This window comes from Carettochelys insculpta, chromosome 11 (genome assembly GCF_033958435.1).
Source record: "Carettochelys insculpta isolate YL-2023 chromosome 11, ASM3395843v1, whole genome shotgun sequence".
NCBI lineage: Eukaryota > Metazoa > Chordata > Testudines > Carettochelyidae > Carettochelys > Carettochelys insculpta.
The window spans coordinates 26,787,413-26,811,256 of record NC_134147.1 but is presented as its reverse complement, the minus strand read 5'-3'; the positions used below and the strand labels follow the sequence as shown (position 1 = coordinate 26,811,256).

Here is a 23,844-nt window from a genome sequence, read left to right as displayed (position 1 = left end):
CAGAAGCAATGGAGAGGCACATAGCTTTCAAAGGGAACCCCATCAAGTGGTTGCTCTAAAACATATGTGAATTACCTGGCTAGGGAGGGCTCCAACTGAATGAGTGGTAGGGAGGAACCCTTGGATTAGTTTGTGACACTTGCCTGGCACGAATTCCAGTCACAAACAGGTTGGTGATGGGGAAGGGGATGATAAAATGGTGACCTGATTATTCAGTAAGGCATACTCATGTCTTGGTGGTTCTGTTAGCTTTTATTACTCACCTACCTTCCCACCTTTCTGAGCAGCCAAATGACAGAAGTGAGTTTTTAGGAGGAATCTGAATATAAGAAGGGGCTTGAAGGAAAGGTTCAGGATGGTGTGCACCAAATATAAGAGGCGGAGAATGGGCAAAGGTGCAGAGACATGCTCACCTGTTTAAGGAAGAAGATGTAGGGGATCAGAGTTGGTATCAGTGCCAGACAAGGGAGGGTGGGCAGGAGGTAATGAGAGGGGAATGAATCTGAGGTGTAGACAGGAGCTGCGTGATGAAGGGCATGGGAAACACAGAAAAGGTGTCTGATTTGAGGCAAAGGGCAATTTGATCCCAGTGTATTGACTCCAAAGTTGGCAGCAAGGGCTGGAAGAGAGAGGTTGTTTTGGGTGCATGGTGACATAACAAGGAGGGGAAAGGTACACTGGTCTAGGTGAGAGATGAGGCCATGGACAAGTGATTTGGCTGCTGGGACAGAGAAGAAATGAGAGGTCTATGGAATGTTGTGACGGCCACAGCATTGAACTTTAAAGTCTCTGGATTCTGTCAGGCCATCCAGGGCAGCAAATTCCAGAAGAAACTGGCCTTTTGTGGGATTTGTAACTGTTAAATCAGTGGACTGTCCTGGCAGATGTCACCAGGTGTGATGGCCCATGAGTAGAGAAAGGCAAACTCTTGGGACCAAAGCCATATAAGATTGATTGAGTTGAGATGGAACTGGCTAGCTGGCATATTTGCCCCAACCCTTCAGAACGTGGCAGCCATGACTCATGTGAAACCCAAACCCCAAGGTTATTTGGAGTGAAAGTTCACCCCGGGTTACTGCTCTGCTGAGAATATATGGGAAATGTTTCACATAAAACAAAACAAAACAAAAAAAACACCGTTTTTTTTAATGTTTGCTGTCCATCTCTTCACATCCTGGTAAACTAAATATTTGTACGTAGTAATAGTGCAAAGGGAGCTGAGCTAGGGCTTAGTGTATTTCATTTGGGTGTCTGTATATTGTGATCAGCTGCTCCTTCCCCTTCTGTCTGTTTTTCTTAGCAGGGTCAGGACGAGTTTTGCAGTCCGAATGGTTCACTGCAATTCTCTACAGGATATCCTCATTTTACTTTAATGGGGAGGAAATTAATGAAACATACAGGCCCTGGGGCTTCGAATACTATACATTAATATTATCCCAACTCATTGCGGTATGTGCGCTTTCTCAGACTAAACTTTACACTGGCCGGAGGAAGCCGTGATCAGATTCAGGTGCCTGTGAAATGTAAGTGGGAGGATGGGGTAAGAAAATAAAAGAAAAAGAGCTGTTTGAAGCAGTTTCCTTCCTTTTCAGCCTCTTGTCAGTGTGAGAACCAGGGATGGCCAACTGGGATTGGGTCAATACAAACCAAATTTAAACAGGCTCTTTACATTTCAGTGTGTACTCTCTGACTTTCTTCCTGGTGAATGACACTGGATTAACAGCCCTGGGAACTGCATTGTTCTAGATGGCCACAGAACAGGTACCACATGGGTAGTGACAGCACTGACATTAACCATCCCCTCAACTACCAGGAAGTGTACCTCCTTTGCTGGATAAGAGAGTGTTTTAAGACTGTCCCCTAACTCTTAAAGTGCACTCCTTCTCTGCTCAGCTGTCCCTTCTTAAACAGGGGCCCTCCACCTACGTGTGTCTCAGGCCCACTGCCCAGCCCTTGCAGTGCTGCTTTCCATAATTCTATTTTCTTTCCTTTGTTTGTTTTCCTGCTGACCCACCCCCCACCCCGACTTGTAGTGCAGATTGACTCAAGTTACAGTAATTGGCACTACCCCTGCCTCACCAGGGAACAGAATCCTTCGCATTGTTGGAAGGAATGGAGCGTAATGAGAACTTGCTTGGAGAAACAGACTGCATGGAAGAAATGAAGAAAGTTTCATTCTCTTGGGTGTTTATTGAGGCATTTGTCTTACTTTCTTAGAAATATGTTCAAATGCCAGAAATTTTCTATGGGCTGAAGAAGGGGAAGTAAACCCCCAAACCTTGAATCACCACGCTCCATTCATGTGATTTTAAATGTTGCTGAACTGTTCGCCTAGCGGAGAAAACCACAACTTGAATATTACCACATTGCACAAACTGAAGGCTCTGCTTTGGGATACAGGGACAATTTATTAGTGGAAATATCTTTAATTAATTTGTGCACAAGTTCGTGTTTTTCTTTAATTCTTCTCCCCAGGCTCTTGACCCACAGTAATGAAATCCGAGAGCCCTTTTCAGAAAATGACTTTCTCAGCATTTTTGTTCCTTTTAAAGTTAAGTGTATTGCATAATGACCATGAAATGTTATCCTTTATTAGGAACACACTTTTCACTGAGAGTCTTCAAATAGACTTTATTACCAAGAGCTCTGTGCTAAGCTGCCATCCACTGCCTTCCAGTCAAACAGACCTGGCTTTGAACTCCATGTGCTGGTGCCTTTGAGGACATGAGTCCTCTGGTGGCTCTGTGACTGTCTCTGAAGGGGGTGAGCCACCATTTCAGCGATTCTGGCTTTGTCTTGAGAGGCTGAGGACTCAAGTGACAATTACCAAAAAGAGCCTGACAGACATTCCGAATCCATCCTCGACTTCAGGTCTGCACCCCTCTTATGTCGCAGGCCTTTTCTTTTGCGCACATACTGTAGAAGAGAGGTGAGGGTTTGTCTGTGATTTAGGCAGCAGCCTTCCATGGGCTGGAGAAGCACACAGACAGTGCGCTCAGACTGTTTGAGCTGAGCCCCACTCCCCAGTAGCGAGTTTGAGGATTCCCAGTGTGTGCAGTATTTTAACCAGGGAAGTAACAGGCCTCAGCTCCAGATCCCATAACCCTGTATGCTAAGTTTCATTGGGGGCTGCTGACCAGAAAGCTGCCATGGACCAAGGCCAGAGCAGCGGAGGAGAAGCTTAAGGTGGGTGGAGCTTCATCCCCTGCTTTAGAACTAGTTGCCAGGGAACGGCACACCTGCTGAGATTTCCGTATCGTTCTAAAGACTTGGATTTACATGGTGCCTTTCATCACAAAGGATCCCAAAATGCTATGCAAGAGCCCAGGATATATAGAGGTCACTCATGCAGCCACCTCTGGGGTGGCATGTGTGAGTGTTAGCAATGGCAGCCCTGCACCAGAAGGTTGTTTGAGGGGAAGTGAGCTCTGTGAGGTAATTAGAGAGAGGTGGCCTGTTGCTTCCTTAAGGCTGAATTTGATGAAATTCTTGGGATTAGCAGCCCTGCTTTTGAGAGAGAAGTGGTGAGATCTTTAATAACCACAGATGACTAAAACCTTGGATTTACATCCTGCCTGAAATCTGTTGGTCCTCCACACATCAAACCCAGCTTTCTCTATCATACCGTTTGGGGCACTGTGTCCAGTGCAGACTCGGAGGAAAGAGTACTACCTATGTGATAGCCAAGACTGGATTTTCTTTGGAAGTTTCCCATTCAGATAGGGAGATCTGTGACTTTAACAAAGGAAGGGCAGTGAGTGAGTGAACACAGTGCCCTGTATCGTGAACAGGGCTTTGCTGCTCATCTTGCTTGATTAACATCAGATGTAAAAGGCTGGGAGGCTGAGCTGACATCAATATGGGCATGTTTCCAGTGTAAGTGCACCCATGATGAGTGGTAAAGTTCAATGACGACTCAGTAGGTGGCACTCTTTACTACTGAGCCAAACACCCTAAGCAGCTGTGAGGAGCACTCTAATGCTGGAGATGACACATATTGACAAAGTTTAATGGAAGTTCTGGTCTCATGCAATTATTGAAGACAAGGGCCATCTTTCACTAATTTCATAAACTAGGTTCCTGCTTAGTTTGTGAAAGCTGAGGAGATTGCAGCCCGTGGTGGCGCACGCTACTGGATGCAGGTTGAATCTCTACAGCCTGGCACCATCTGGTCTGGCAACATCCGTGGTCCGGCATGATTCTTGTCAGCTGAATGTCCACTTAACATAGGTGCAGCCAGATTTTCCACGGTCCCTTAAAGTTTGTTTATGGCTCCTAGTCCTGTCTTTCAGCATTCTAAGAACCCAGTAAGCAGTGGAAGTGTTGGCAATGTTGCTGGACAACATTGACCTCCCATGGTTCGGCAAATTCTCTGTGTTGGCACCAGTCTGGTCCCAAGGGTGCCAGGTTAAAGAGGTTCAACCTGTATCGTCTAAAATGGCCACATGAAAATTATACATGGAGTGGATATTAACTTACAGCTCAGACGGAACACCAAATTGACTTCACCGCATCCCTGATCCCAAATCTGGACTTCCCAGTTCAGGCCTGCCCCTGTATGAGAGGCAGAGAAATCTCCCTTTACCTCCTGTCTCTTCTTAGTTTGATGCCTTATCCAAATCAGCTCACACTGATCATGGAGTCTCCTTGCCACCAAATCACCTCTTCACCTACTTTGATATTGCATATTTCATAGAAATTATTTTCATTTTCAAAATAAGCAGAAGGACGGTGTCACAAAAGGTCTCACACCCCATTGTGGTAAGGCAGAACATCACCTTATCCTTGTCCAGGTTGTGCTCTAATTTGGTTAGGCTATGGCTCAGGCATGTGAACAATTCGCTTTGTTTGTGGTGTTGACAATTGACCACAAGAACATTGGCTGCATGTGCTTTTCGTTTGGTTGCAGTTTAACAGCTGTTCCCATCAAAAGAACCCTGTTTCTGCTGGCTTGATTTCTGCTTAGTTACTGTGATCCAACTTTCCAGACCTTTTAAGCTTCCCTCCCCGCACAACTCCCCTTCTAGCCCCTCCCCATTTTACTGGTCCTGTTCCTTGTCTGCCCCACCATGACCTTCATAACCCTTTTGGTTATTTCAACCTCTATGATTAAACTGGCCCCCAATTGTTATCAAGAAAATTCAGAAAGCAGGATGAAAAAAGGAAACATAATCTTATCTGAGAAGAGAAAATATGATAAGGGCCCCCTATCTAGGGGCTGCAGTGTCCCTCGTGGTGAGGCTGCAGCAGTTCCTTTGAAAATAATCACCAACGCCATCTCTGCTAAATCACCTTTCACACAGCTCAGGCCTTTGATACAAAGGCCTCTGGCAAAATGAGAGCAGGATTGTGTAGACCCTGGAGAGTGAGCATTAAATGCTCAAGAGATCAGAATTAGGGGATACCTGACTCTAATTGCATAGGAGGAACCTCGGTTAATTTTGCAGAAGGGGGGATGTACGTGTGTGCAGTTGGCTTAGTTTACTATCAGACAGGCAATGTGGTGTGAAGCATGACGTGAGGGCTAGTTAACAAGCTTATGTGCATTTTAACAAGGCACAACAGAGGGGTAAGTAAAGGACAAAATACGATTTGTTGTGCCTAGTGCACAACTACTATTACAGGCTGCTCTAGGTGAAGCACTGTGCAGGACAGTGCTGTACTGGCTAAGGGTGAACAAGAAGATCAGATAGATCTTTCAGTTCTAGCTTCTTTCCTTCTGACAGCATCCGTTTTCATAGTCAGGAGGCCTGGGGTCCAGTCTTTTATTTTATTTCATTTCATCTCCATTAATGTGAGTTTCATGTCTCTCATGCTAATAATCCCTACTGGGTACATCACAAAACCAGGGCACCATTCAAGGCAATTGGGGATCTTTTTCATTATTCTGTGGCCTGGAATAATGTTGTTATCGCGAGGGAGAGTCTCGAGGCTGGCCGCATAGGATATGCTGTGGAGTCATAACTGAAGGGCACTGGCTGAGTTCTGCAGAGGCATGCAGGGCTATGGAAGTAGAAGCAAACGTTTGTTTAAATGTGTTCTGCAAGCACTTTCTCTCTCTAGGGGCTGGGATTTTTGTGGGCTCTACTTGAAACACTGTAAAGAGGCTCATTTCCATAATAATATAATAAAAAAATAACAATAATAATGTGGTTATACCTGCCCTCTGAACATGAGTAGGGGACCCAGAAACTGAAGTAGAAAAGTCTTGCCCAGCTCTCTCACTCTTCAGCTTCCTACTTTCAAGCTGACCAGGGCTTTATCTATTTGGAGATGTACTCGAGAAAGCTCATCAGAACCATCCATTTTACAACTGGAGTAGCTCTTTCTACTCATCCAGATTATCCTTCTACAGGATATTTCCTCTTCAACTCCCAGACGAAACCAAGAGACATTTAAAAAAAACAACCAAACAAACCCTGCTCTTTCTGAATATAAAGTTTGAGGAATTGTTTGGAGACAAATACAACGGGGAAGCTGTTTCATTTTGATGTGTTAACTTAAGCAGAGAAACCAGGTTAAATTTCCTGTGGTCAGTGTAATGGGGCTTTTCTGGAAGGATCCTGTGATCACTGATTAGATCACCCCTAACTAGCTTTTCTCATGTGCTGTCATCATGATGTGATATAGAGATGGGAGCATGACAGTCTCATGACATTATGTTTCTGGTACCCAGTGATGGAGTGTGATGTTGACATCATACATGTATTCTACAGCTAAAAGTTTTCAAAGTGACAAGCTTATGGCTTGAAAGCAATTTGCAGTAGCAGGAGACTGGCATAAGAAGCCGTATAAATAACAAGTAGTCCTGTAGCACCTTAGGGACTAACAAATTTATTAGGTCATGAGGTTTTGTGGGTAAGACCCACTTCTTCAGATGATTGGAGTAGACAGTTAGAATGCAGGGAGGGAGTAGGTAGCAACGAAGCGGTGGGAAGGGGGGAGGCGCTACGTGTCACTAGTCGGACCGGTACATGAAGCAAATTAAGTAGGATGTGTCTCATTCCTGAGAATACCAAAGATGGGGAAATTGACATTGTAATGCATAAGATAGTTGAGATCTCAGTTAAGGCCTAATTTAAATGTGTCAAATTTGCAAATGAATTCCAATTCAGATGTCTCCCTCAGTACTCTTGTGGTAAAATCCTTTTGTAGAAAAATGGCAATCTTTAAATCCATTATTGAATGTCCAGGGAAGTTAAAGTGTTCCCCTCTAGTTTAGGTGTATTTCCGTTCCTGATGTCGGATTTATGTCCATTCTTTCTTTGGTGCAGAGAGTGTCCAGTTTGTCCAATGTACACGGCAGCAGGTAAACATAAAAACCATTGTCTTCCTGCTGATAAGGTTTCCGGGACCCTGGCCATTGTGACTAACTTCCATGGACCACGTCCACAGACGTTGGCCACTCTAAGGTGGCCAATGCCAGGCTGAACTTTAGAATCACCCCTTCCGTCCAAGTTCTTCCAAATACTTAGTGTATGCCCTTTGGGTCTTTTCCTCCCATTCTTTCTCCATGACAGTGTGAATTATGGATGGAGGTGCCGGCTTCAACTTTAAATTTCCTGTCTTTTGTTGATTTGTGGGATATTCATGCCAGAGAAAAACACATTGATTTGTGAGGTATTCATACCAGGCTAAATGGTGAAAGTTAAACATAAATCCATTTTACGTTTTAGCTAGTTTTGACATCATTTTCTTTACTTCTGCCTATAAATGGATTCTAGTAGAAAGCCCAAAACTGAACCTCTCTGTATTTTGGGGAAGATTAGCTCTGGATCTAAAAGTCTTATAATGAACTGAGCTAAAACGTTGGCTGTCTCAGAGAAGAGTGCTCTTTGTTTTGCTTTGCAGTTATAGTTAGGAGCATTCACACCTCCAAAGACCTTGGAATGAAACAGACAAAAACAAAACGAGGCATAGAATAAACATTTGACGGGGCCTGGGAGAAAGGGACAGCCTGGTGAGCGTCAGTAGGAGAGATTCTTTTGTGGGAAGGTTATTTAAACATATTTAAACATAGCTTCTTTATACATAAAAAAAAAAAAAGTCTTCCCTAGGAAGCGTGCTAGTGCAAAGGAGTCCTAAACTGAAGCTGACTAGGAACAGACCCTTTTAGCTTCATTGTCCAGAGAAGAGGGGAGTCAGGGAAGGGGAAGGAGCAAGCAGCATAAATGATGCTAAGTCAATGTGATCTCTAAAAACTCCTGTCAGTTCTAATGGTCTGAGATACTGTTAGTCACCAGGGGACAGGGATTTTTCATGTGATATTTAACCCAATAGTGTCCCTTTCGTGTTGCACATGCGGGACAGGAACATGTGCTCTGATTTTAGACGCTTTTCTGGTGCACCTTTTAAGGAAGGGCTCAAAGGGCAATGGCTCTATCTGTAACCTTCATGCGCTTCCTGCCGAGCGCTCTCTTAAATTATTTTTATCAAAAAGGCCCAGAAATTTGATAGGGGAGATGAGGAGATGGGCACTACCAGGGAGGATAATAAAGAAGAACTGTCACTTTCCTGGCGGTAGCTTTGTTGGCCCTGCTGCTTTCCAAGATAAAGACCCGGCGGCTGGTTTGGGTTCTGTATCAAAAGGCTGATTGGGCTGCTTGATTATGGATGAAATATAGATTTAAAGCTTAACTGAGGCTCCCAAAAGCAAGTCAGTCACAGGGTAGAGCCTGACACATTTGTTATGATCACTAAAGAGCCTTGCTGGTCTTGTTGAAGCTCACAGGGTCTTGAGAGGCTTTAAAGAACAGCTGTTTGGAGCCAGTTTATTACTATCCTACCTGCTTAGCACGTGTTGTTTACTAATTGTTATGTAATGATTAATAACTGCTTTGGGAGGAAATCTTCTCATCTCCTGGGAAGGAATTACACCGCCGTAATCCTGGGAGGAACAGGCAAGAGACAATTGCAAACTCCAAAGCATCTGCTGGCCACAAATGCCCGAATCCAGCAAATGACACAGCTAGCTCCTTTGACATCAAGCACTGTGTAAAGTGCTTTGCTGGATCGGGCCTCAGTTCTGAAGGGTTGGTGTGTGCAGAGTCACTGGTTTGACCCCCCACCCCAGGAAAATGGCAGTCAGGAGGCTTGCGGGGAACGAGTCTTAAGTGAGTCTATTTCAGGCTCCAAACTAGTAGCACTTGAAGGAAGAAGGGTGACAATGTTTTTCCATGTGCTGAACCATCAGGTACATCTGTGAAAACACTAGTCCTTTCATGTCTGGTCTGAACCCAACTCCAGATTCAAGCCCCCCAAAACAGAGGGTATGGTCAAAATCTGTAGCACAATCTTGGGCTGAATTTAGCAAGAGGGTCAAACCAAAAGCCCTCCTATGTAACATCCTTGCAGCTCTGTGCATTTGGGCAGTATAGCAATGAACCTGAGTGTGAGTGTTGGTTCCCCATGCATGCATTATGACACCAGTTCCATAATACCAGAGTCTGGCCTTAGAGATGTGGCAGGTAAAGGGAAATGGTTTTCATCCTTCCTCCAAGGCCATACGCAGAAGGTTGTCATGCGGAACTCTTCTTCTGCTGTGTGACCTCTCACCTTCAGAGTTCTAGATAGAAGGTTGAGTCTTCTCTCCTGTTCTATTCAGTGTCTGTACACAGCTGGTGGGGAAAATGCTGCTGATCCATGGGCTTAAAGGCCAAAAATATGCAGATATTATCAGATTATTTTTCACATCTAACATTAACACCACTGTACAAAACTATCCCTGAGACCAGCTCTTGAATAAAAGTTTTGGCTGAAGGCAAACCCAAGCAAGATGGAGACTGTGTAGGTAGAGGGAAAGGAGTTTGAAGAACTTGCCAAGCTGTTGTAATCTTCATCAATCAAGGAAGCATGTGCCCATAGTTGTCGAGTTAGTTTGCAATCGTTCTAGGGCTATGTCTACGCAGCAGCATTATTCCTGAATAAACTATTCCTGAAGAGGTATTCCAGAATAGCTTATTCTGAAATAACACTGCTACACCAAAATGCATTTTGAAACAAAGCTCAGCTATTCTGAAATACATCATCTACGCACAATACAGCCTGTTTCAAAATAGAGCCGTTAGACACACTGTTTTACATTGGCTTATTTTGAAATAGGCTCTAGTCCTCGTCTACACAGCACCTATTTCAAAATACCTATTTTGAAATAGGCGCTATTCCTCCTGCTAGGAGGTTTACCAATTTCAAAAAAAGATGTCCTCTATTTTGAAATTATATCGAAGTAGCAGTTGTGTTGTGCAGGCACTTGCATAGTTATTTCATAGCAGCTGCAATTTCAAAATAACTTTGCTAGGTAGACACAATCTAGGAGTCCTTCTGAACAGGCTCTGACAGAGGACTGTCACCCAACATCAGCTGCAAAGCAATCAGTCTGGCAGTGGCCTGTCATATCTTGGTGAGAGCCTGACCTCCGTCACACACACTTTCATTGCTGCCAGATGGGTCAGTGTGATGGCATCTGCTTTGGCTAGACATCACATGCCTTGGAAAGAACGCAGCAGCCTCCCCTCAGAAACACGACTTAATAGACATGCATCAGTGTTGTTCTCTGCTTGCTCAGGGCCATCTCTGAGGCTGGGCCATCTGGGAGGTTGTGGGATCTCCATCACTGGAGATATTCAAGAGCAGATTAGGTAGACATCGGGGTGGTCTAGATGGTACTGGTCCTGCTATGAGGGCAGGGGACTGGACTCGACCTCTTGAAGTGCTTTTCAGTTCTAGTGTTCTGTGATTCTATCCCTAGGCATGTGTGAAACACATGGTGCCCCCATGCAACTGTGTTTGCTTGTATGCTGGACAGTTCTCTCAGCTCACTGTCTCTCTAACCCATCCCCCAGCTACTCTCTCTCTTGATGGCAGCAGCCTGGCAAGGCTTCTCCCTGTCTCTTTCCACCCCCTGCCTCATGTACATCTCCCAGCCAGCAGCTAGCCACTAACTGAGGGCTCTCTCCTGCCTCTGTGGCTCCACTGGCTCCAGGGAAGCCCTGAACCCCAAGCAGAAGCCACACATAGGGGAAGCCTGGGCCCCTGGCAGAAGACTTGCATAAGGCTGCAGGAGAGGAGGAGGAGGAAAGCCCTGGGTCCCAGCAGAAGCTGGGTAGGGGTCAACTGCAGGTGCAGAGGGTCCCATAAATTGTAAGGGAAGCCCTGCACTCGCTCCTGCTATCTCCTGTTGAACTGAAATATGAAATATCAACTGAACCATATTTAAAGTTTCTGTCCTCATTTTTAAGGCCCCACTGGTTGGGCTGCCTGGCACTCCAGATCCTTGAGTGCATGTGACAGCTCGCTTCTCTGGGAACAATGGAACTGTCTGCTTCCAAGGTGGAGTTTTAAGAGGAGGACACCAGGTTCCCTTGATTTTCCACCCTCAGGTTCAAACATCAAGCCCACATCTCTGACCTTGCTTTCCTATGCTGTAGAAAATAGTCAGTAGTCACCTCAGAAACAAATGCAATCCCACGTAGCTCATTCCCCCCCTGGGATGGAGTGGAGAGGGAATTTGTTGGACATAATTCACCTTGGGTGTCATTTAACTTTTGGGACTTGCTCAGATACTTCAGTAGTGGACACACAACAAAATCTTCAGCAGAGTAGAATGGAAATAGGAGTTAATAGTACACCTGGATTTGAGGTTTGTGAGTGGTCTCCCCTTTTATGTAGCCAGAGCCCTAGACTCAAATACTCTCTAATTCTGGGGCCTTGGAAATCCAGATGGGATCCTGAGTTTGCTGTCTGATCACCTCTGTAGTAAAGGCCACTCACTGGCTCCCTCTTCCATACCTTTCCTGTGGAATTGGTTTTCTGAGGGAGGTTTCATCTCCATTTGTTACACTTTGCATGCCAGGCCATACAGAACTATGGGAACATTTCAGTCCTCCTCTTGCATGGTGCCTGACAGCACGGTAACAGTAGTTGGTGGTGGTAAATTTTCAAGTAGAGGAAGAAAACACTGCTGGAAGCATGGAAGTCTCCATAGTCACATGCCCCAAAGACCTGATGAAAGCATAGCCAGGAGGTCAGTGCAGCAATCTGAACTTACTAGGAAGCAATGCTTAGAGTCATCTGTGCCTTGGCTGATAGTCCTCTGCGGCTTGTCTTTACACACACTCACACTGCTTCCAGGGGCAAGGAGTCCAAAGTAATTTGATACCTTCATTATTTTCACAACATGAACCAATTTGTCAGCAAACTAATGTGCAGCCTGATTCGTATTTGTATGCATCTGGACTAGGTGAAAGGAATATTATTTTGCCACTAATTTAAGCATCTTTGTGTTTGGAGAAATATAAATGTTCTCCTTAGAGATGGCTCATCAGACACTTGCCCAGTGGCATCTATGTTTTAATTAAATAACTGCCCAGGAGGAGCTGAGTTTCCAGTAATACTTCACCCTCCTTATACTACTCTGTGTGCTTTACGAACACAAGTGAGCTATTCTTGTTTCCCCGGTGCCATAGGTCAGATATACATTTTCCCCATTATACAGATGGGGATACTGACGCATAAGCACTTCAGTGACTATCCCCAAGATAATCCTAATTGTCTATCTTAACCAGTGCCTTTTTGTAGCAGAAGAGGAGTACTCCGAGCAGTACTCAGCCAGCTCCTCAGTCAGGGTTCCCATGACTGGTGCTGCTGGCCAGGGCTCCATGCTCCAGCTGGCTACCTGCAGTGGGGCTGCTGGGATTCCGCCCCCCTGGGTGGAGATTCCATAGCTGGGGCTGCCAAGATGCCAGTTCACAGTACAGGTGCATACTGGCACAAAAAAAGCACTGCTCTTAACCATAAGGTCATAAATTTGGTGTGACTCAATTTATAGCTCTCACCTCTGAGCACAGCAGGCCCTGAATTGATCTCTGCAAAGTATGGTGAGTAGTCAAGCCCACCTCCCTTCATATTCCGTTTTCTGGTCCACTCGTGGGTGGCGAACCATGGTTGATTTGTGGATATTGGGGAAGGATTTAAGGTTTGTCTGAACCTGTAGGAAGGGGGGAAAGTGAGACCCTTGGGTGAGACCCCCCTGATCCGTCATGATTGAACCTACATGGTGGTAAACTGCTGTAGTTGTTGGGGCACATTGCACACCAGGACTCAAGACCTTGCAAAGTACTGTTGACGAAAGACCTGGGATTCTGCATGGAAGATATTAAGTCAAGATTCCTTCCGCCTGTCAGTGGTGAGGGCTACGAATGCACTGTTAAGGCAGAGCAGTCAAGATGAACCATATTGGGGAATGGTGCCCATATTGCACTGCCCTCTACTGGATGTAATCAGACCTGCTCAACTCTGTAACATTCTTGCCCTCCAAAAGTTATAGTGGACAGAAAAGTTAAATTAAAAAAATTCTTGCTGGAGATGACCAAGGGAAGAGACTTGTATAATTCAGTGTTTTGAGGTCAAAAAGTTGTGAGTTCTCTTCCCCATGTTATATGTGCTAAAGCACGTTTATGGTGTGTGTGTGTGTGTGCATGGCTGTGTACAAGAGGCTATGTGTCTGAGAGTAGAGGTTGCCATGTGCCTTGCTGGGCTTGCACACATTCTGACAGCTGTTGGTATGCACATCATCACTTCTTTTGTTAGTTCACCTTTGCACGCTAGGACAGGCTGTTACTATGGTTTTGGAAAGTAAAGTAAGTCTCTTGGCTCCTCCTTTTCAGCCCGGACTCTGGCAGCTGAGCTGGGGTGCTCTCACTGAGTCTGACAGCTGTGGAGTGCATTCTATGGGATTGGCTTTTTTCTCCTCCCAGTATAGATTTGTTTACCATTTTGGTTTTTACTCCAGGCCATGTTTAATAAGTTGCCTAGCACTGCTCAAGCTCTGTTTGCTGAAATACTCTGTTAAATCCAGGTACCCTCGTAGCCTGGAACGTGAACTACATAGAGTTTTTCTCTAAAGTATAGTTTATGCAAATAATTCCCTCTCTGCATTCCTTCACTTGTCAGGCTCTGCATATCTGATTGGGCTCTTAATGACTTTTGGGAATCATTTAAATACCTAGCTGACTGGTAGAAGTGATGGATGGCACAACCATACTGCCTCTCTGCACCACTCCCTGGCTAGTCCCATGCCCACATTTATCCATGGACCAGTTTTGCAGTTTGAAGAAAACGTGCCAGACGGTGTCAGATATCTCCCAGTAGTGTAATGCCCCTTCTCTCTCTCCCACGCATGCTGTGCAGGCTGCTAGCCCATTATCTCTCTGTCTGTTGCCTGCTTGTCTCATATCAGGCTGTGAAGTTACTGGATCTTTATAAGTTAAGCAGGGCTGGGCTGGGAGGCCTCCCTGGAAAACATAGGTGTTACATCAGGGAGTGTTCAGTAGGTTGCAGTCTTTCCACTGTGTATTTCTCCCACATGGTATTCTGGTGCTAGGTTTTTCGGAAGTGCCACTTTGAGACGAGTCGTTAGAGGTGGTAGCCACTCATAGTTACTAGTTGACCTCATGTATGTGTGACCTGGGAGTAATTGATGCACTGTCTGCCTGAGTCTGCAGAGAACCTGAAACGATTACTCAGAGGTATGTGATCTCCTCCAGGACCTCAGTAGGGTGTCAACTCCAGGACCCACTTCTCTGTGGGGTCCCAGGAGCACCCATGCTCTGGGGACTTTGTGTGACCAGAGTAAAGAGGGAAATGAGCTTCACTCATCAACATTGAGCTAAGTGAGGAGAAGCCATGCACCGCCATTCGCTGCCTGTCTGGGTGTCACAGGGGACCTCGGATGCTTCTGAGGGTAAGGAGTCCTTGTTACCACTTCTGGGCATTGGAGAAGCCCCTATGTCACTCCTACGTCCCTTCTAAGAGGGGAGTGCTACTGTATGAGACCCTGTATAGATAAGTCTGTAGCACACCACATAGAGGGTTCACAGTCAGCTGCCCATTTTTGAAATGCAGCCACCTGTGGGCCAGAGAGGGGCAACTATGATTGTCCTTTAGTTCAATGCAGAGAACGAAGCTGGGGACAACATCTCTAACTAAAATAATGGGAACTTCGGATGCTCAAATCAGAATTCAGCCGTGGAGAAATCAGAGCTGAGGGTCTGGCTCATGCAAAAATTACCATGTTCCCTTCATCAGCTGCAGGTGATTGGGGTTTTGTGTCTCATCTAAACACCAGTACTTATTAGCATGGGTACTCCAATGCAGCTTAAATCCACGATGTATTCTCTTCCCTGCCACCATTCCATCAAACCTTACCTGTGAACCCTGTAGGTCCAGCCTAAGTCCCTTTTCTTTTGCCTGTGTAACTCTTCCTGGGTGCCAAGTTGCAGTTCAGTATGTGCTGATGTAATTTCCTTTCACTTAGTTTGAAAATACGGAGGAGCTTGACAGAGTTGCCTAAAACCACAAAATACTCCTTTGAAGTTCTTTCTCTCTCCTATTTTCCTTTGCATATGAAATGCAGATTTTTGTGCATGTTAATAGATGGCTGCCCCAAGCCAAAGGCTTTTAATGAAAAGTACGTGCAGAAGCAGCCCTGTCTGCCTGCCTCCAGAACTGCTCTTTACTCAACTTTAATAGTAATATTGTGTGTAATGGTTTCACCAAACCTTTGTTGTTGGCGTTTCTGAAACACCCTGCTTAATTCATGCTCATTGCGTTTGAATAGAACACTTCCTTATCATTGCATGGCAAATGCAGAGAAGCAGTACCCAGGGTGTAGTTATCATGTTTGTTAAACAGGATCCATTTAAAGCTGTCAAAAGAGCAAAACTCGTCCTTCCAAATTGTTTCTCTTCTTGTAAAATGAAGGTTTATGCTGCTGAGAGCTGACTAGGACAGCCTTGCCGACAAGGAGAAGGTTGTTTCTGGCAAATGTGGCACTGCTTGTCAACAGGTCCTGTTTCTCTGCTTTTAAGACTCTTTTTCCCCTTCTCCCCATGTCTTCTTGCAGCATCTGGGTTTGGGGGCAGGATATGGGGCATCACACCTCATTGTGGTTAAGACTTGGAGAGCTGCTGTAGTCACCATGTGTTGCCAGCAAAAGTACCCAGAATTTCCCATCTCTGTCATCTTTGGATGTAGCTTTCACACCCAGCTCCTCTGGATATTTGAAGGGGGAGAAGGGTCACCCCACTCAGGGAGCTTACCTAAGATGGAGAACCTGTTTACCTCAAGCTTGTTGGACAGTACTTGGCCCCAGATTACTGCTGGTTCAGCTGTAACTCAAGGCAGGCTGGGAAGTTCAGTCTTTGTAGAGCTGGTCATAGCAGGGTCTCTTTCCCTAGTTGCTGAGAAATGGGGAGGATTCTGGGTACCTTTGTAAACAAGATCTCCCATGGCCATAAGATCAGAACAATATTCAGAGAAAGACAATGGAAAGTTGCTTTCCTCTGATACCACCAGAAATGTACAGTGTTACATTAGGGGGTTGGGGGTGGGAGTGGAGGGACAAGACTTGAGGAGGGGCCTCCATTTTTGCTTCACTATTTTAATGAGGTGTTTTGCATCATGTACTGTTTGATGCAGGTTTGGGTGCTGCCCTAATTTGTAGTTACTCCATGTTTGGATTTTTTGAGTACTTTGCTATCCCACTTTTGGTCTGAATTCTTTTAACCACCACAGCCCCAGGAATGGAAGTCCTCTGTCCATCCCCAGAACAAGTACAACATAGGCAGCAGTGGGGGTGAGCTCTGTCACCTTATACTATGACTCAGCATTGACCTAGGCGATTCACCTGATGGCAGGAGAGAAGTTTGTGCTTGTTCATTCTTTGTCCTCCCTTTTGGGACTAACAAGGTGGATGGTTAGCCCCTGTGATGATGTGCTTTGGAAAGTGGGCACCAGCTTACTAGGAAATGGCGTGAGAACTCTCGTTTCACATAGACAACCAAACAGCCTCCTAATGGCTTCTCTAATTCTCTTTCAATGTCATGGGACTGGACATCTCTACAAAGGAGAAGTTACACATCTAAGGTGAAAATCCAGTGAATGGGGTCCAAGTGTTCCTTCTTCTTCCTGGTCACCAAAGCAGTAGGTGAGGTACTTGTGAAAGTGCAGGTGCAAATTCAAATAAATGTCACATGCAGTAGGCTATTCAGCCAGTCTATCTCTTTGCAGTGTATGGTGGCGTATGTCTACAACTCTCTGATGTTATCACGCCTCAAGCTGTTCTGTAATTTGATGGACAGATGCAGTCACTATTTATAATTACTTATTTGATCAAGAGTAAAATCCAAGTGACTTACTAACAGTACCCAAACTGCTGACCTTAATGTATTTTAAAGGTTCATCGGATACTGAACCTCAAATGACCCATGGATGGATCTGGAATAATAATGTTCCTAATCCTCAAGTCATTATCTTAAAAGGGAACGCATTGTTCTCCTAATTAAGTCCATCCACATGCTGTGTATCCTCCATGTAAATGCACCGTGCATAAACTAATTAAAGGAAGTACACAGCCACAAGGACTTAAACTGTCTTTTAGGCAATTGCTTTGAATTATAAGGAATCTCCTCCCTCCCCCATGTACACAGGCTGCCATGAAGAATAATATGCCAACCTGCAATGAAAATCAGCGAGCAGCTGTGGATAATTGTGGGAACTTTGGGGTTTGTGGTACTGAGCAGTCCCAGCTGAGATCCCTGTATGTTAAGTAGCATGCATACACACAATAAGAGACAGTCCCTGAATAAGCTTACAGACTGAATAGACAAGACAGCTGAGAGATGTTGTACTGTCTGCGTTCTATGGTTAAGGAAGTGAGGCACAGAGAGGTTCCACAACTTCCACAACATCCCACAGGCAGGAAGTGTGTGGCTCAGCTAGGAAATAGGCTTGAGGAGTCAGAGTTCCAGTCCGGGGCTGTAACCATCCTTTCTCTCAATTTTAGCAACAGGCCCATGGCCTTACAGGTCAAGCTGTGTTGTTCCAACGCTACTGTACTCATGTGAAACCTGGACAACATACAAGCGTCATTTGAAGGCACTTAAACAATATTGTCTATACTGCCTCAGGAGTATCCTAAATATTTCTTGGGGGGATAGGCACATGAACGCTGGCATCCTGGAAGAGTCGAACATGACCAGCATTGAACCCATTATCATTCATCCACAACTTTGTTGAACTGTTTGTGTGGTTCAGATGTCTGATCAGTGTATCCCAAAACAGATTCTGTTTTCTGAGTTGGAAGAAGGACAGAGGAGCGCTGGGGGCCAGCGGAAGTGATATAAGGAAATGCTGAAGGCACACATGAAAAAGTGCAGTATCGATGTTGACACTTGGGAGAATCTTGCCCAAGACTGGTTCCCAGTGGAGAATGGTAATCCAGGTGGGGGTGGGGCAATTTGAGAGGTCCCATTGCAGTGCAGACGAGGAGAGGTGGAGAAGAAGAAGAGTGGCAAAAACTGCCTCCTGCCCCTCCAACAGCTACTATTACCTGCCCCTTCTGTGATAAGATCTGCGGCTCCAGAATCAGTCTGATCAGCCATCAACAGACTCACAAATAGGAGGGTGACATGAAGACATCCCACTTGTTATCGAGTCACCACCAACAGACAGGCTTAGACACAGTAGCAGCAGTGGAGATATACTGCTGCAATGCTCACTGGCAGCAAACATTAATCAATTGGTGGGAGAGTGGATGTGCATGGTGGGCTGCCTGTGGGTGCTGTATTTTGTATTCTGTTTCTGTCATGCATAGAGGGAAATAGGATTCTCATAAACCAATAATGCCATCTTTTAAGGGTAATCAAGCCCCACATATCCCATTAGGGAACTCTCAAAACACCACAAGGGCTGTTCCTCTGCCCCAGAATGGCATACAGGCGTAGATTTTAAGACCAGAATTATCAGAAAGGTAGCCGTGTTAATCTGTATCCTCGAGAACAAGAAATCCTATGGCACCTTAAATTCTGTTACTCTATAAGGTGCTACAGGACTTCGTGTTGTTCTTGAAGACCAGAAGTGACCATTAACTCATCATTCAGACCTCTTCTATACCACAGGCTGTAACGTTTTCCCTCGGCCTTTTATTGACCCCAGCAACCTGTGACTATGTATCTGAAAGCAGACACCCATTGTGAATGCCCAAAGGGTTCTCAGCGTGCAGAAGGGGTGCTGTCCGTGGCATGTGCAAAATTTGGTGTACAGCAATCAGTAAAAGGCAGACTAGTCCAGTGCTCCTGGAGCCTGGCTCCTCATCCACATGAACCACAGAGATGGCACTCATACTGTGCTTGAGACATATTGAAGACTGACAACAGACAACATCTGACAAAGGAAGATGTACATGACCCTCATGACACACTTACCCATAAAAGCTCTTCGTGTAAATGACACACGAGCACTGACACCCACATTTCCCCATCAGAATTGCCTACACCTATCCCCGTACCCCCAGGTCCTATCCGCCTCGAGCTGGGTTCCATTTGTGTTTGGCTCTGGCAACTGTGAGGTGCATGGGACCTTGGAGGGCAGCCTTTCCCCTTCAGCAGATGACTTCATTTTGCACTATTGTTGCCATGAGACTTCTGCTCTTTTCAGACTCTGAAGCTGTAGATATATTCCTCCCCTCTGTTTTTGCTCCTCTTGGAGCATAGAATTATTCTCTAGCATTGGCATTTAGCCTGTTATTCTGTAGAAAGGCATTCAGTAATTATTCTCTATGCTGTCACCTGACTGCTGTGGCACCAGCTGCTTCTTGGCCTTCTGGCTGGAACCAAGCATAACACCCGTTCAATATCTCACCCATCCTCTGTTGTGGTGACAGACGGCCTATATTTGGTGACACAGAGAGAGGAGCCTGTGACAGGGTGTCAGATGCTAGGATTCTGCACAGTGAGACAGAGAGATTCTCTTGCCTTTCCCTGGCAACCCACGTCCTATTACTTCTCATTCAGGAGTATTAAAAGAGTTTGAGCCTGTGAGCAGGCTGAGAGCATTGTGGGAAGACTCAAGGGCAGAGAAATTCTTCTGGGAGAAAATCTGGTGGCATCTGTTAGGAGCAGGATAGGAACATGGCTTACGCAAGCCTGTTAGATTGAATCTAGCTATTCTGGTCTAGTTGATATTTCAGCCAGATAATAGGAAGATCTGAACATCATCAAGATCTAGGCTTGTGCAGGTCTTCTTCCACTGCCGGGTAATTGTTTGTCGTAGTTGTCTGTCACCTTGTGGGCTACATTTTGGATGCATTATTTGGACTCACCATCTCTCAGACTGAGTCTGTAGCAATGCCATTGATTAGAACAATCCCTGCGGTGCTCTGTGGAAGAGAGATGGATGTGACTAATTCCCAGCAGCTGAGCATGATTAAAGCTCTGCAGAGAAGCTGTGAACAGTAAAACTGGGTGAACTGGACACTCTGCAGTGAGAATCAGGAAGGCTCTGAGTAGGCAGTGGCTGGTAATGTACAAAGAACAGATGAACAAAAGCTGAAGGTCACATTCAAGTGGAGAACGTACCACAGCTGCCTTCACCTTTTAAGAGACAGTGAGAGAGCGTGAAAACACGGCTATGCTCTCTGCTTTTCCGAGCCCATGTGAGAAGACCTCAAGGCTGTCTTGTAATTGGTTGAAATGCCTTGTAGTGGCCCGTCATCACAGATCCTCACTTCAGAGCTCAGCTAGATATCTCACTAGCAGGTTTCATCTGCCTTTTTCACTGACTGATTTGTTGAGGAAAATAGACGAACAAATTTCAGGAAAGGTCTAGTCACTTTATATGACTCTCTGTAGTCATGATGCTAGCTATGACAGCAGCTACAGTTGGGATCTCCTCATCAGTTCAGGAAAATATTCTCCTTCCGCCCAGCACATGCTGTTGCTGTCTGGGGATTTGTACCATCCTCTGGAGTATCCATCCCTGGCTATTGTGAAAGACAGTGCTGGAGTAGATGAGTGGTTGATCTGTTCTGCATATGGGAATTCTCACGTCCCTGTGAAAATCTAAGGGGCTTCTTTTCACATTCCCTAGAGGGCAGTGGAGGGACATTGTGAAATAGGAAGCTCTTCACACTAGTCTGACTTGTCTCTTATAACTAGTCCCTAACCCTTCTGAAACAGCACGTTTCCCTAAGGGAAGGGAGGGTGAAGAAGAGGTGCTCTGGAGGCCCTGACAGCAGTTTGCTGGTCTCTTATCTGATGCAGTCTAGAGAGCAGACAGATAGGATTCTAGCAGCCAGTGTGATGGGAGAATGGGAGTGGGCCGTGCCAAGACATAAAGAAACTCTCCCCTCCACGGTGAACCCTTCATCTTGGAGATGCTGCTCCCCTCCCCAACCTTCATTTCAGATAAGTGGGAGGATCCTCTTTCCCCAACTCCAGAGATGAGATGAAAGGATGCCCCACGTCTGACACTTCGGGAGTTGGCTGAACCCTACAACATGATCTTCATAAAATCCTGATTCTGAAGCATCAAAGCCTTCTCCTGACTGGTGAAACCCCTAAAAATTCCTGGAAGAACTGCCAAAGGCCAACGGAGCTGACTCTGTGAACTGCCTTGGGTTGGAGCTGGGCTCAGTTATTTATGGAGGGTGGAGGAGGCGAGAGCTTTCCAGATGGGCGGCTGAACCAAATATAGCAATGATAAAAATCAGTGCAGTCATGTGAAGAGAAAAGGAATGTCTGCGCTGAGGGACTGCATCAGGCAAACAGCCCTCTGCTGCTGAAACACCACTCAATGGGGCTATTAATAATGAGATCACACAGCACCTTTCAGCCCGACGTACTTCACCGCTTTGCTTACAGATATCACTTCCCCGTCTGCTGACATGCGACCACCAACAGGGAGGAACACAGCTGGTGTTCAGCCGCACACAGCAACACAATACAGGTTGAGTCTCTTTAATCTGGAACACTTTTGCTCAGCAACATCTGTAATCTGGCATGGTTTTAGTTAGCCAGATGACGACTTCTCATGGGTGTGGCCAAGGTTCCCGTGGTCCCAGAAGTTGGTTTACAGCCACCAGTCCCGGCTCTCAGTGTTCTGTGCTGTTATTTAGCTGTAATTTAGAGGTAAATGTTTTCTAAGAGCTCAGTAAGCAGTGGAAGTGGTGGTGATGCGCTACACAATATTGCCCCACTGTCGTTTGGCACATTCTCTCATCCAGCACTGGTCAGGTCCCATGGGTGTTGGACAAGAGAGGTTCAACCTGTACAACACTTAATGTCAGGCAGTGGAGAATAATACAATCACAACGTAAAATTGCAGGAAGAGATTGGTCTCCAGGATAGAATTATCTTCCAAAGTAAAACTAGGGTATCAGGAATGGACACCTCAACTGGTGAAAAGCACCCTGGGGATCTTTTCTTGTCAAGAGTGATTTGGTACTTCTTTCCCTCTCTGAAAGGTAACAGTATAGTGGGTAGTGGCTTCCCAAGCCATGCAGGGAACTGGAAGGGAGAGTCCACTTAATGAAATACTAATGTAATTTCCTGCAAGAGGTAGGTCTCCCATCAAATTGAGATGTATTTAGTAAGTGAGCTCAGACAAGGTCATTGCTTGAGGGGTTGTGTCTGCACCTGGTGAGGTGACAAACGGGTCACATGGAATCTCTTGGATGAAATGCAAGGAGCCTAAATAAATTTACTCCTGTAGAGCCAGGAAACTGCATTTGCAGTGGATAGATCGCTACGAGTGGAGGTGAAAGTTTTGGATAGCTTGCGCCGGCTTGAAGTAGTGAGATTAATAATTTTGTGTAGTGCAGTTAATGTGCTAGAACAAAGATGGTCTAATAAAAACACAAAGGAGAAAAGAGGTTTTTTGTTTCTTTTTTTTTAAAAAAAGGAGGGGGCAGAAGAGAGATGGAAAAGGATGTAGCTATTGGAGCTTCACGTGCATTCCAGGATAAAGAGAGGTTCAAGGAGGGGAGATGTTTGAAGCTTGGCATTTCTGATTGGAATAGGGCTGCTGGGCATATGGGCTGGGCTGGTACCAGGATTGGGTGGAAGAGGTTCATGGACTAGTGTGAAGAGTAGGCAGGGCCGGAAAAGATGGCTGATGAATGGTTTTGGCCGAATGTGTAAGGTTTGATTCCCTGTCTATTTATCATTTGTATGGCTCCACCTGTTGTTAAAGGTCAGGCAATTACTCAGCCCAGCTAAACTGATTGCAACCCACATGGTAGGTCTTTTCCTTTATTTTAGGTATGAAACATCAGTGTGAGCATGGAAAGAACTAGTGAAGGCCAAACTGTAGCTCAGACAATTACATTTTGTCATCAGAATTCGTCTGCATGGTCTTCATCACTTCCTGTCCTGCCTTGATGTCGAAGAGAGACTGCGTGTGAGCTCACTCCAGTAGCTGCATTTCACAGGTGAGCGAAAGGCATTTATTCATAAGTCTGCACAAAGTTTGGGATGTGGTGGAAGGACTCGTGAGGCAGACAGACAGACCAGTCTTCCCTTTAGGTAGATTTGTTCTACTGAGATGTTTGACCTGCACTCATCCCAGAGGTAGCACAGAGCCTTCCAGACATGTAAGTCCAGTGATCTTTGGTGGCTCTTCGCAGTCCCGGGGCCATTGGATGTGGAGCACAGTCTTCCTCAAGCTGTTCACTCCTCTCCCCATGTTCTGTGTCTCAAGCAGATGCTGTCTGCTGCTCTTTCTGTGAACACCTGTGCAAGGGGAGGAGGAGTCGGAGCTGAGGTTAGCTACATGTTTTCACAGCATGAAGGATGCACCTTTGTGCCCTCTTGCAGTATCCTCTGTGAGGAGATGCACTCGCTCCATGTGATCTTATAGTAGCTCTCAGCCTGCAGTGACATTATTTATCTTGTCTTCCTCCCAAGTCTGTTGCTGGGAGAGAACTGTTTTCTCCAGCCCCCAGAAAGTACCCTCCACCCCTGAGATTTTTTCAGCCACATCATTTCCCTTTGTGAAGCAAGCTCTCAG

The 23,844-nt window shown here is 45.6% G+C and overlaps 1 long non-coding RNA gene across 1 annotated transcript in view; it reads left to right on the top strand.

The window, feature by feature from the left end:
• The window catches only part of LOC142018827 (uncharacterized), a 33,367-nt gene extending 10,152 nt beyond the window's left edge, over positions 1 to 23,215 (top strand). The window contains exon 3 of the long non-coding RNA XR_012646946.1: positions 23,097 to 23,215. This is a non-coding gene — a long non-coding RNA (uncharacterized LOC142018827). The remainder of the gene's footprint in view (positions 1 to 23,096) is intronic.
• The last annotated feature ends 629 nt before the right edge of the window (positions 23,216 to 23,844 follow it).